Source organism: Paroedura picta, chromosome 1 (assembly GCF_049243985.1).
Source record: "Paroedura picta isolate Pp20150507F chromosome 1, Ppicta_v3.0, whole genome shotgun sequence".
NCBI lineage: Eukaryota > Metazoa > Chordata > Lepidosauria > Squamata > Gekkonidae > Paroedura > Paroedura picta.
The window spans coordinates 10,511,508-10,522,210 of NC_135369.1; positions in this window are offsets into that span (position 1 = coordinate 10,511,508).

The following is a 10,703-nucleotide window of genomic DNA, read 5'->3' on the forward strand; positions in this document are numbered from 1 at the left end:
ACTGCATAGACCATCTTGGTCCTGGCCCCCACCTGGTGGAACGAGCTCCCCGGAGAGATCAGGGCCCTGCCACAATTCCACAGGGCCTGCAAAAGGGAGCTCTTCCGCCAGGCATTTGAGTGACGGTCTCAAAACATCTGCTGGTCTGTCCGTTCCCCCTCCCCCAGACACCCCTCTATGACTGAACAATCTGACCTGCCCAGGAATTGTCATTGTTATTGTTCTGTTAAAATACTGAGGGAGGGGAGGCTGAGAGAGCCCCGATAGGACTGCTCTGGGAGAACAGCATTATCAGGACTGTAACGAGGCCAAGGTCACCCAGTTCACTGCACATGGAGGAGCAGGGAATCAAACCGAGCTCACAAGAACATGTCCAGAGGAGGGCAGCAAAGTTGGTGAGGGGTTTGGAGACCAAGACGTATGAAGAAAGGTTGGGGGAGCTTGGTCTGTTTAGCCTGGAGAGGAGACCACTGAGAGGGGATCTGATAAACATCTAAGTATTTCAAAGGCTGCCATGTAGAGGATGGAGCAGAATTGTCCTCTCTTGCCCTGGAGGGACAGACCAGAATGCATGGGATGAAATTAATTCAAAAGAAATTCCGTCTAAACATTCGGAAGAAGTTCCAGGTAGTGAGAGCGGTTTCTCAGTGGAACAGGCTTCCTCTGGAGGTTTCTAAACAGAGGCTGAGTAGCCATTTGACGGAGAGGCTGATTCTGTGAAGGCTCAAGGGGGTGGCAGGTGACAGTGGATGAGCAATTGGGATGTGAGTGTCCTGCATAGTGCAGGGGGTTGGACTAGATGACCCAGGAGGTCCCTTCCAACTCTATGATTCTATGATTCTAAGATTAGAAACCGTTACTCTTAACCACTACCCAAAGCTGCGTCCATATTTACAACTACCTGTCCCTTAAGGAAAGTCAGGTGCTAAAGACAGAGTGAGAAAACCTAATCAACTGAGGAAAAGGCTAGAGAAATCTAGCTATTCGTGGGCACAACTTCCTGGTTTCAGCAGCCACTGATCTTGCACCCAACCAGTTTAAAACCACAACACATGTCTTGCTTTGTGTGAGGCATTCCGTTACGAAAACAAAGTGTCTCCTGGCGGGAGGACGGCTTAAACGAATGAGCAAGATCTTGATCCGAGCCGCCGTCTGCAAAAACGCAACCGATCCCTTTGGCTTTAGCCGAGCATCATCCACTTTCCAGCTGAGCCCAATGTTTGTGTGACTCAATGGAGGGAGCTCAGGGCTGCAGCTTTTCTCCTAAGCACTATCGCCTGCCGCTAAACCAACTTCCCCTCTTCATTCAACGGCAGCTCCTCTGACTCATCCTTTTTGAGCAGATGCTTTCCCCTTTCCTTCCCCAGGAGAGGACGACAATAGCAGCCAGCGTCTCCTCCAAGGAAACTGTCATTTCGAGCAAATGGCCTAAAATACGACAATAAGGATCTCGTAACACTGACTCCCCGTTTGAGGGGAATCGGTCTACCCGTTGTGGGGAAAGATCCAGTCGTCCGCAAAGCAGGCACTTGCCAACCTCCAGGGGATGCCTGGAGACCTCCTGCTCTTACAACTGAGCTCCAGGCAACGGAGGTCAGTTCACCTGGAGAAAAACGACGACTTTGGTAGGTGGGCTGTATGGTGTTATGCCCCAAACCACACCCTCTGGAGCAGGGGTAGTCAAACTGCGGCCCTCCAGATGTCCATGGACTACAATTCCCAGAAGCCCCTGCCAGCATTTGCTGGCAGGGGCTTCTGGGAATTGTAGTCCATGGACATCTGGAGGGCCGCAGTTTGACTACCCCTGCTCTGGAGACTTCACCCCCCCCCCAGAAAAAAATAATGTCCAAATATTTCCAAACCCGGATCTGGAAACCCACAGGCTCTCTCAATTCCTCAGTGAAAGTGAGGTCCAACAGACCCCACCTATACCCAGAGCGACCCACCCATGGAGCAAGCCTCAGAATTCTTGGCCGTGAAGCACAGATGTGCCCAAGTGCAGATGTGCCAAGGTTTCCCTGACTTGCAAGTCATTGTGGGAAAGTTCGCTGGATAACCACTCCTCACTTGAATGAGTAAACCATTTCCCCCTCGGTGATTAGCCCATGGTTTCGTAGTGGTTTCCAGCGGATGTAAACTGATCTGTATGATAGGCAGTGACTCCCTAAGGATTCGGAAGGGAAAAGACCTACCTGAACAGCTCATTCCTGGGGTTGAATTTGAGGGAATTTGCATGCAATGCCAGTGGCCTTCCTTTGAGCCACGGAAACTCCCTTGTGCTAATAAAAAAGGGCTCCAGTCTTCCTTAAGCCTCATGGTTACTGCTTTCGTTCTTTCCTTCCACATGAAAACCAACCCTAGATTTGTTGTTTCTGCCTTGTCGATATTTCCAACCCGCCTTACCTTCTCTGCACTCACAACTCATCCTCCCCCCCCCCCCCCGAAAGCATCTGAGCAAGTCTGTGGCTGATTTCAGACAGGGGTCGGGTTGGTACACAGGTCATCCAGGACCCAGTGTAGCCATTTATTCTTGGGAGCTGATAACCAGGTGAGCTTTCCTGCTCATTTCCTTGTGTGCTTGAACCCACGGAGAAGAAATCAGTCTGATCTGGACCCAATTAAACCCAACGCTGCTCTCGAGGCAATGATCTGCAAACAAAACCGCTCATAGTTGGGTGAAACGAGGTATGCAAATGATGGATTGGAGAAAAAACAATTATGCTTCGTAAGGTAAAGGTAAAGGTATCCCCTGTGCAAGCACCGGGTCATGTCTGACCCTTGGGGTGACGCCCTCCAGCGTTTTCATGGCAGACTCAATACGGGGTGGTTTGCCAGTGCCTTCCCCAGTCATTACCGTTTACCCCCCAGCAAGCTTCGTAAGATCAAGGAAATCATAATCACAAAGATAATGATAATATGATGATGATGATGATGACGACAACGACAATTTTGTTTGTTTGTTTGTTTATTTATTCATTCATTCATTCATTCATTCATTCATTCATTTATTTGATATCCCACCATTCCAACATTCAGGGCAGGTATCAACATTCAAACAAATACGAAGATTAAAATTTAAAACACACACACACACACATTACAGTTTATAATTACCCATAATTCGTGCCCCCAACTAGAAATCAAATGGGGGAAGGTTTGGGGCAGGAGTTGAACTTCAGCATCCCTTCTCCCTCCCTCTCCTAGTGGTGAGGCCAGCCTTCTATGGTAGATGTTATTTTTGATCTCAGTCATAAACCCGGTGGTATAGCTCCATTTTATAGACCCTGTGGATGTGGTTTAGATCCTATAGGGTCCTGGTCTCCCCTGGGAGCTCATTCCACCAGGCCGGGGTCAGGGCTGAAAGGCCCTGGTCCTGGCCGAGGACAACTTAACCTCTTTCGGAGGTGTAGATGAGTAGATGTCATTCCAAGGATCTCAGTACTCTTGGGGGATTATAAGGGGAAAGGCTCACTGCAGGTACACTGGTCCCAGACCGTTAAAGGTTAAAACCAGTAGAAGGAGAGATACACAAAAAAAACAAGGCGAATGGCTAGAATCCAAGACAGGAGTGGATCGACCTTACAAAAGCATAAAGAAATGACTGAAGGCAGAATTGAATTGCAGGCATTCGTCCTGAACAGACCCTAACAACCCCAGGCCCCACCTGGAGGCTGGCATCCCAACCTGAGGCCCAGGTGTCTGAGAAGCCTGCAGAATGAGGTGACAAAAATCAGAAACCGCTTCTGGCTCTCAAGTGGGGTCAGTAGAGCTGGGTGGCAGCATCTGGTGGCGCCCCCTGTGGAGCCAGCCACCCCCTGGGAAAGAAAGAAAGAAAGAAAGAAAGAAAGAAAGAAAGAAAGAAAGAAAGAAAGAAAGAAAGAAAGAAAGAAAGAAAGAAAGAAAGAAAGAAAGAAAGAAAGAAAGAAAGAAAAAAGGAAAGGAAAGGAAAAGAAAGGAAAAGAAAGGAAAGGAAAGGAGAAAGAAAGAAAGAAAGAAAGAAAGAAAGAAAGAAAGAAAGAAAGAAAGAAAGAAAGAAAGAAAGAAAGGAAGGAAGGAAGGAAGGAAGGAAGGAAGGAAGGAAGGAAGGAAGGAAGGAAGGAAGGAAGAAAGAAAGAAAGAAAGAAAGAAAGAAAGAAAGAAAGAAAGAAAGAAAGAAAGAAAGAAAGAAAGAAAGAAAGTCTTCAAGGGGCTTTTCTTCATCAAAGGTCACCAGATCTAGAGAGAGTGGTCAGATAAGGATGATCTCATACCTGCACACCTCCCCACCTGGCCTTCCATCCTAGCATTTCCTTGTCAGCTCCAAACAAAGCTGGCGTTGGCTCAGGGCCCATGTATGCTCAGCTGGGAGAAGAGATGTGTGCAGGCCAGGGCTGAAGTCTTGGCAGATTATACAGCCCATCTTTCTCAACCAGGGCTCAGTGGAGGTTGGCAGATCTAGAAGAGGACCTGCTGGCAGGGGGAGGAACTGGCATCCCCTAACCCTCCCCTGTATGGTTTCCAGGTGAATGATGGTTGGGAAACCCCTGGAGATTTCGGGATTGACCTTGGGGAGGACTGGGACTTCAGTGGGGTACAAGCTATACAGTCCACCCTCCAAGGAGTCCATGTTCTCCAGGAGATTTCTGCAGTCTGGAAATGAATTGTAATTCCGGGGAATCCCCAGGTCCCACCAGGAGGCTGGTGTGCCTGTGGCAGTGGTTCTCAACCTTCCTAATGCCGTGACCCTTTAATCCAGTTCCTCCTGTTCTGGTGACCCCCAACCATAAAATTATGCAAGGGTTCTTTCAAAGAAATTAAACCAAAACTGACCAATGGTGTGAATTGTTTTTTTTCCCAGGTCTCAGTTCAGTTCTGCCTCTTGTCCCACCATACCGATCTCGCTCTTTTCCGTTGCTCAAGACAGACGAACGCTCTATCTCGATCTACCCCGCAAGGCTGTTGTGTGGCCAAGCTGCTCGCCCTCGTCAGTATTGTGTACTCACACCAGCAGCCACACTCCACAGTCTTGGGCAGAGGCCTTTGACCTCTTGCCTGGTCCTTTTAAGCTGGAGAGGCCGGGGATCGAACCAGCGACCTTCTGCATGCCAAGCAGAGAATCTACCACTGAGCCATGCCCCCTTCTGAGATTATCTGCAACTCTCTACGATCTCAGGCTGAGGTCTTTCACATCACCTCCTCCCTGATCCTTTTAACTAGAGATACCGGGGATTGAACCTGAGACCTTCTGCATGCCAAGCAGAGGCTCTGCCACTGAGCCACCGGCCCTCCCCAAAGTCAGCATTGTCTACTCAGACCAGCAGGGGCTCTCCAAGGTCTCAGGCTAAGATCTTTCACATCTCCTACTGCCCAGTCCTTTTAACAGGAGATGCTGGGGATTGAACCTGGGACCTTTTGCACATGGAGTAGAATCTCTGCCATCTTTGCACATGGGCATGTGCATCCAGCCTCCTCTTTCCCGCCTGGTAGGACGCAAGCCCGTTTATGCCTCCGGCACTTCCCACATGGCTGACTTGAAAAGCCAAATCAGTCTATTTGCTCTTTGAGCCGTGACATACGTTTGGATTCCTAGGGCGGGGTGCGCCATCCACAAATGCAAAAAAACGACACATCCTTTTGGCGCCGCAGCAGGTTTATTGGAGTGGGAGGGAGAGAAGAAGTTATTTGCACCCTTCCTTATCTTCTGTTTACTCTGTTGGAACAACAATGTGCAGTTGTTTGGTCAGGATTATACAAGAAAAGCACAGCGCGTCAGCTGGTTCTGAGAACCCAGGCCAAATTCTCAAGCTGTAGGCAAAGGACTTTGATTCTGGAAGGAAGGAAGGAAGGAAGGAAGGAAGGAAGGAAGGAAGGAAGGAAGGAAGGAAGGAAGGAAGGAAGGAAGGAAGGAAGGAACCAAGGAACCAAGGAACCAAGGAACCAAGGAACCAAGGAACCAAGGAACCAAGGAAGGAAGGAAGAGGCAAAGTCCAGAATAGTGGAAGGAAGGAAGGAAGGAAGGAAGGAAGGAAGGAAGGAAGGAAGGAAGGAAGGAAGGAAGGAAGGAAGGAAGGAAGGAAGGAACCAAGGAACCAAGGAACCAAGGAACCAAGGAACCAAGGAACCAAGGAACCAAGGAACCAAGGAAGAGGCAAAGTCCAGAATAGTGGAAGGAAGGAAGGAAGGAAGGAAGGAAGGAAGGAAGGAAGGAAGGAAGGAAGGAAGGAAGGAAGGAAGGAAGGAAGGAAGGAAGGAAGGAAGGAAGAAAGAAAGACTTAATGCACGCCTTTGACTTTATAAAGGTGGCTATTCGTCTTTTCAAATTTGCATCTCTCTTTCCTCCTTCCCATCTCTATAAACTCGGGCGATTGTCCTGATTGTTTGTTCTGGTTAAACCGTAAAGATTTGTTTGGTTAGCATGGCTTGCTGAAAGTACAATTCCTGTTCCAGAACAATGTTTGAATCCAGTGGCACCCTTAAGATAAATAAAGCTCCAGGTGCATGCAAAAAAAAAAAAAAAAAGGTATAAGTTTGTGTGTGTACACTTCTTCAGATAAAATGAAACAAAACTTCCTCAACCATTACATATAGGGTAAAGGGGGTGTGAATGGCCAAGAAGGGCTAGCTGCATGCATAAGAAACTGGGGGATTGTAACAGAGACTTGATTAAGGCAGTTAAGGTTGGTGAATGGCAGTCAATTAGCATACAAAGAATTAAGGAACAGGTGTGAGAATGACATTTGAATCTGGTGACACCCCGAAGACCAACACAGTTCGATTTCTCAGTGTTAGTGATCAGGTGAACATGCAATTTGATTCAGTCTCCCATTGCCTGGAAGATCATTGTCCATGGGGTCGCAGTGGGTCGGACACGACTTCGCACATAACAACAACAACAATAACAACCCATTGCCCATAATTGAGGATATCCTGGCTGTTCCACGTGGCTTTTTCTTAGGAAGGAAGGGGCTTTGCTTTAACTTCGGGTAGCTTTCTAGTAGCCAGTTTAGAGGCATTTTCCCTAGGAATCAGTCCTTCGTAGCTTGCTTTCCTCAGATCAAGGCTTTCTCTTAAAGATACTGGCTACAATTGAAATGCTAATGTATTTATTTCCCACCACTCTTGTCCAATGGCTCATGGTAGATTACAAAAATTGGTCCCCATTTATAATAACACCCCCAGTAAAATCTCATTAAAATAACATACAACAATATATAAATCACTAGCTTCAAAGCCCGCTCCTAAGAACAGGCCTTGAAAGGGCCCCAATCCCTAGCCCCTTGCTTAAGGTGGCCTTGGGCGGCAACTTGCAGCCAGATCAAGTGGGGTGGGCGGGAGCTGGGCAGCTCATTAGCAGGGCCGGGACAGACCTCCTTAGCAGTCAGCTAGTTAGCTCCTTAGCAGTCCTTAACAAACAGTCAGCAGGCTGGGAGGCCCTCATCAGCAGGCCCAGCCTAGCAGGCCAAGAGGCCCTCGTTAGCAAGGCCTCCACCACGACCCTTTGCCCAGGGCCCTCTCACCTGCTGTGGGCTCCAAGCACTGAGGTGTCTGAGAGCAAAAAGAATAGAGTCCAGGGACGGAGGGCGGGAGCCACAGAGGCAGGGCCAATCAGAACAAAGCTGCCTGCACCCTGATTGGCCCTATTCCAACTTGGACAGCCAGACACGTCCCACCCCCTAGGCTGTTTCAGAAATATATAGAGGAACAACAATGGATAAGGATGGCTGTAGAAATATAGATCATGGCAATAAAAACAAGCCTTTGGTTTAAAAAAAAAAAACATTGCGGAAGTTTTTAAAATATTCCCATATATATTGTGCTATGTTGGGATTTTTCCCAGGGATTATGCACCTTAAAAAGTTGCTACAGTAACTCTGGGAGGGGGATGAGACTTGGAGGAGGAAATTCCATTGCTTTTTAGTCTCAAGAGCATTCTGGGAAGGCTGTGGAGGAAATGCTACCCACTGAAGTGTAAGTTCCAGTTCACTGGCCTTTCTTATACCATTCCCAGGTGCAAAGGGGGGGGGGGGTTGCATGGGTGAATGTCTCCATATGAGTGAGAGCAGGGAGTGTCCTGTACATAGAAAAGGAACATAACTGTAAGAAGGGTGGGGATTAGAATCCTAGTCAGGTTTGTCTTTGAAAGTTTCCGGGATGGAGGAACATCCAGTACTTTAGACCCTGTCCCACCTGCAGCCTGAAAAAGAAGAAGAAGAAGAAGAAGAAGAAGAAGAAGAAGAAGAAGAAGAAGAAGAAGAAGAAGAAGAAGAAGAAAGAAGAGAGTTGGTTCTTATATGCTGCTTTTCCGTACCCAAAGGAGGCTCAAAGCTGCTTACAGTCGCCTTCCCTTTCCTCTCCCCACAACAGACACCCTGTGAGGTGGGTGAGGCTGAGAGAGCCCTGAGATTCCTGCTTGGTCAGAACAGTTTTATCAGTGCCGTGGCGAGCCCAAAGTCACCCAGCTGGTTGCACGTGGGGGAGCGCAGAATCGAACCCAGCATGCCAAATTAGAAGTCCGCACTCCTAACCGCTACACCAAACTGGCTCTCACCAAACTGGAGGTACAGCCCAGACGTAGGTTCGCCTTCTCAATGAGAATGAGGCCATAAGTGCCCCCTAAAGAAAATAAAACATCTGTGCCTTCTTTTTTATCAACTAAGAGACCTAAAGTGCCTAAAAAGTCGTTGGCTGAAAGCTAGCTAGGATTTATTGGTTTGATATGCTGTAAACTGCTGTAAACTGCTGAAGAGCCTCTTGTGGCGCAGAGTGGTAAGGCAGCCGTCTGAAAGCTCTGCCCATGAGGCTGGGAGTTCGATCCCAGCAGCCGGCTCAAGGTCGACTCAGCCTTCCATCCTTCCGAGGTCGGTCAAATGAGTACCCAGCTTGCTGGGGGGTAAAACGGTAATGACTGGGGAAGGCACTGGCAAACCACCCTGTATTGAGTCTGCCATGAAAACGCTAGAGGGCGTCACCCCAAAGGTCAGACATGACTCGGTGCTTGCACAGGGGATACCTTTACCTTTAAACTGCTGATGCAACTGTGGGCATGGTTCGATCCCCAGTTGAGACAAAGTAGGGGTAGGGGAGTGTAGGGGAGTGGGAAAGCCCAGTGTATGCAGTGACCAAACAAACCTGGAAACGGGCCTATCTCAAAGCATCGGATCCCTCCGGTCTTAGCAGTTATACCTGGTTGTCACGCCCAGCGCTCTAACAGTGTCTGCCAGGGACCAGGACTGGTTCAATGCCAACCCGAGAGCCCGGATGCCTAGGAGGAAGGGGATCGACCACCCTGATTTGCATCCTTAGGAAATGGTTTGCTTCCCGCAGGAAGGACTAGGCGCCAGAGCAATGACTGAAATTTGCATGGAAGCCCTGGACGTTTCAGATGAGTTTTCATCCACTGTGCAAGAAATCGGAAGCAAATTTTTTTTGTAAAACGATAGTGTGCCCCCTATGTCACATCCGGGCCTGGAGAGCATTGAGATCAGCCAATGACAACGAGCTGAGGGTCCCCGGCCCCAAGGAAGCATGCTTGGCCTCAGCCCTTTCTCAGCCCTGGCCCATGGTCTCAGCCGCAGAGCCTGGATGATAGAGCTCTTCCACCAAGTCTGTGGCTGAGACCAGCGGAATAATTGGGGCTGAGGGAGCTCTGAGAGAACTGCTTCTGAGAGAGATGTGACTAGCCCAAGGTCGCCCAGCTGTATGCATGCGGAAGCGTGGAGAATCCAACTCTTTTAGACGAGAGTCCGCTGCTCTTTGACCATGAAACCACACTGGCGCTCAAACCAGCTAGGAAAAGTCAAAGGCCCAACAGAACTGGACTGACCCCATCAAAAAGGAGTCTGCAAGACCTGGGCAAGGCTGGGACATTTTTGGAGGCCATCGATTCATAGGCTTGCCCTAAGTCAGAAGCTTCTTAATGGCCTTTAACACCCACACACCCATCCCATTCCTCCTCCACAATTTCCCACCACCTGGCCTGGCCTGTTGTTTATCCACCCTGCATATTTCCCATTCAGACTTCTGGTGGGACCCACCTGCATTGTTTACTCCCTGGGTGAGGCAGTTCTGCACAGCTGCCTACCAAGGGACACCACCCCAGAAGCCTTTCTTCTATTGACAGAGTTTAAATCATAGGATTATATGAGATGGAAGAGACCTCCAGGGTCATCTAGTCCAACCCCCTGCAGAATGCAGGGAATTCACAACTACCTGCCCACCCACAGTGACCCCAATGGCATGCCCAGGTGATGCTCCCCTCCCCCCCAAGAAAGCCAGAATCCCTAGCCTGGAAGGGATTGCTTCCCGACCCCAAGGTGGCGATTGGTCTTTCTCCGAATATGCAAGAAAGGGCCACAAGAGTCAAGATCAGACACAGTCCCTTCTGCCCACCCACTCACAAGCTGCCTAAGTTCACAGAATCAGCATCTCTATCAGATGGCTATCTCGCCTCTGCTTAAAAACTTCCAGAGAAGGAGAACCCTCCACCTCCTGAGGAAGCCTGTTCAACTGAGGAAGCGCTCTGTCAGGAACTTCTTCCGGATATTTAGCCGAAAATTCTTTTGAATTAATTTCAACCCATTGGTTCTGGACCGACCCTCTGGGGCAAGAGAGAACAACTCTGCTCCATCTTCTCCAACACAGCCCCTCAAATATTTGAAGATGGCTATCATATCACCTCTCAGTCGTCTTCTCTCCAGGCTAAACAAACCAAGCTCCCTCAACCT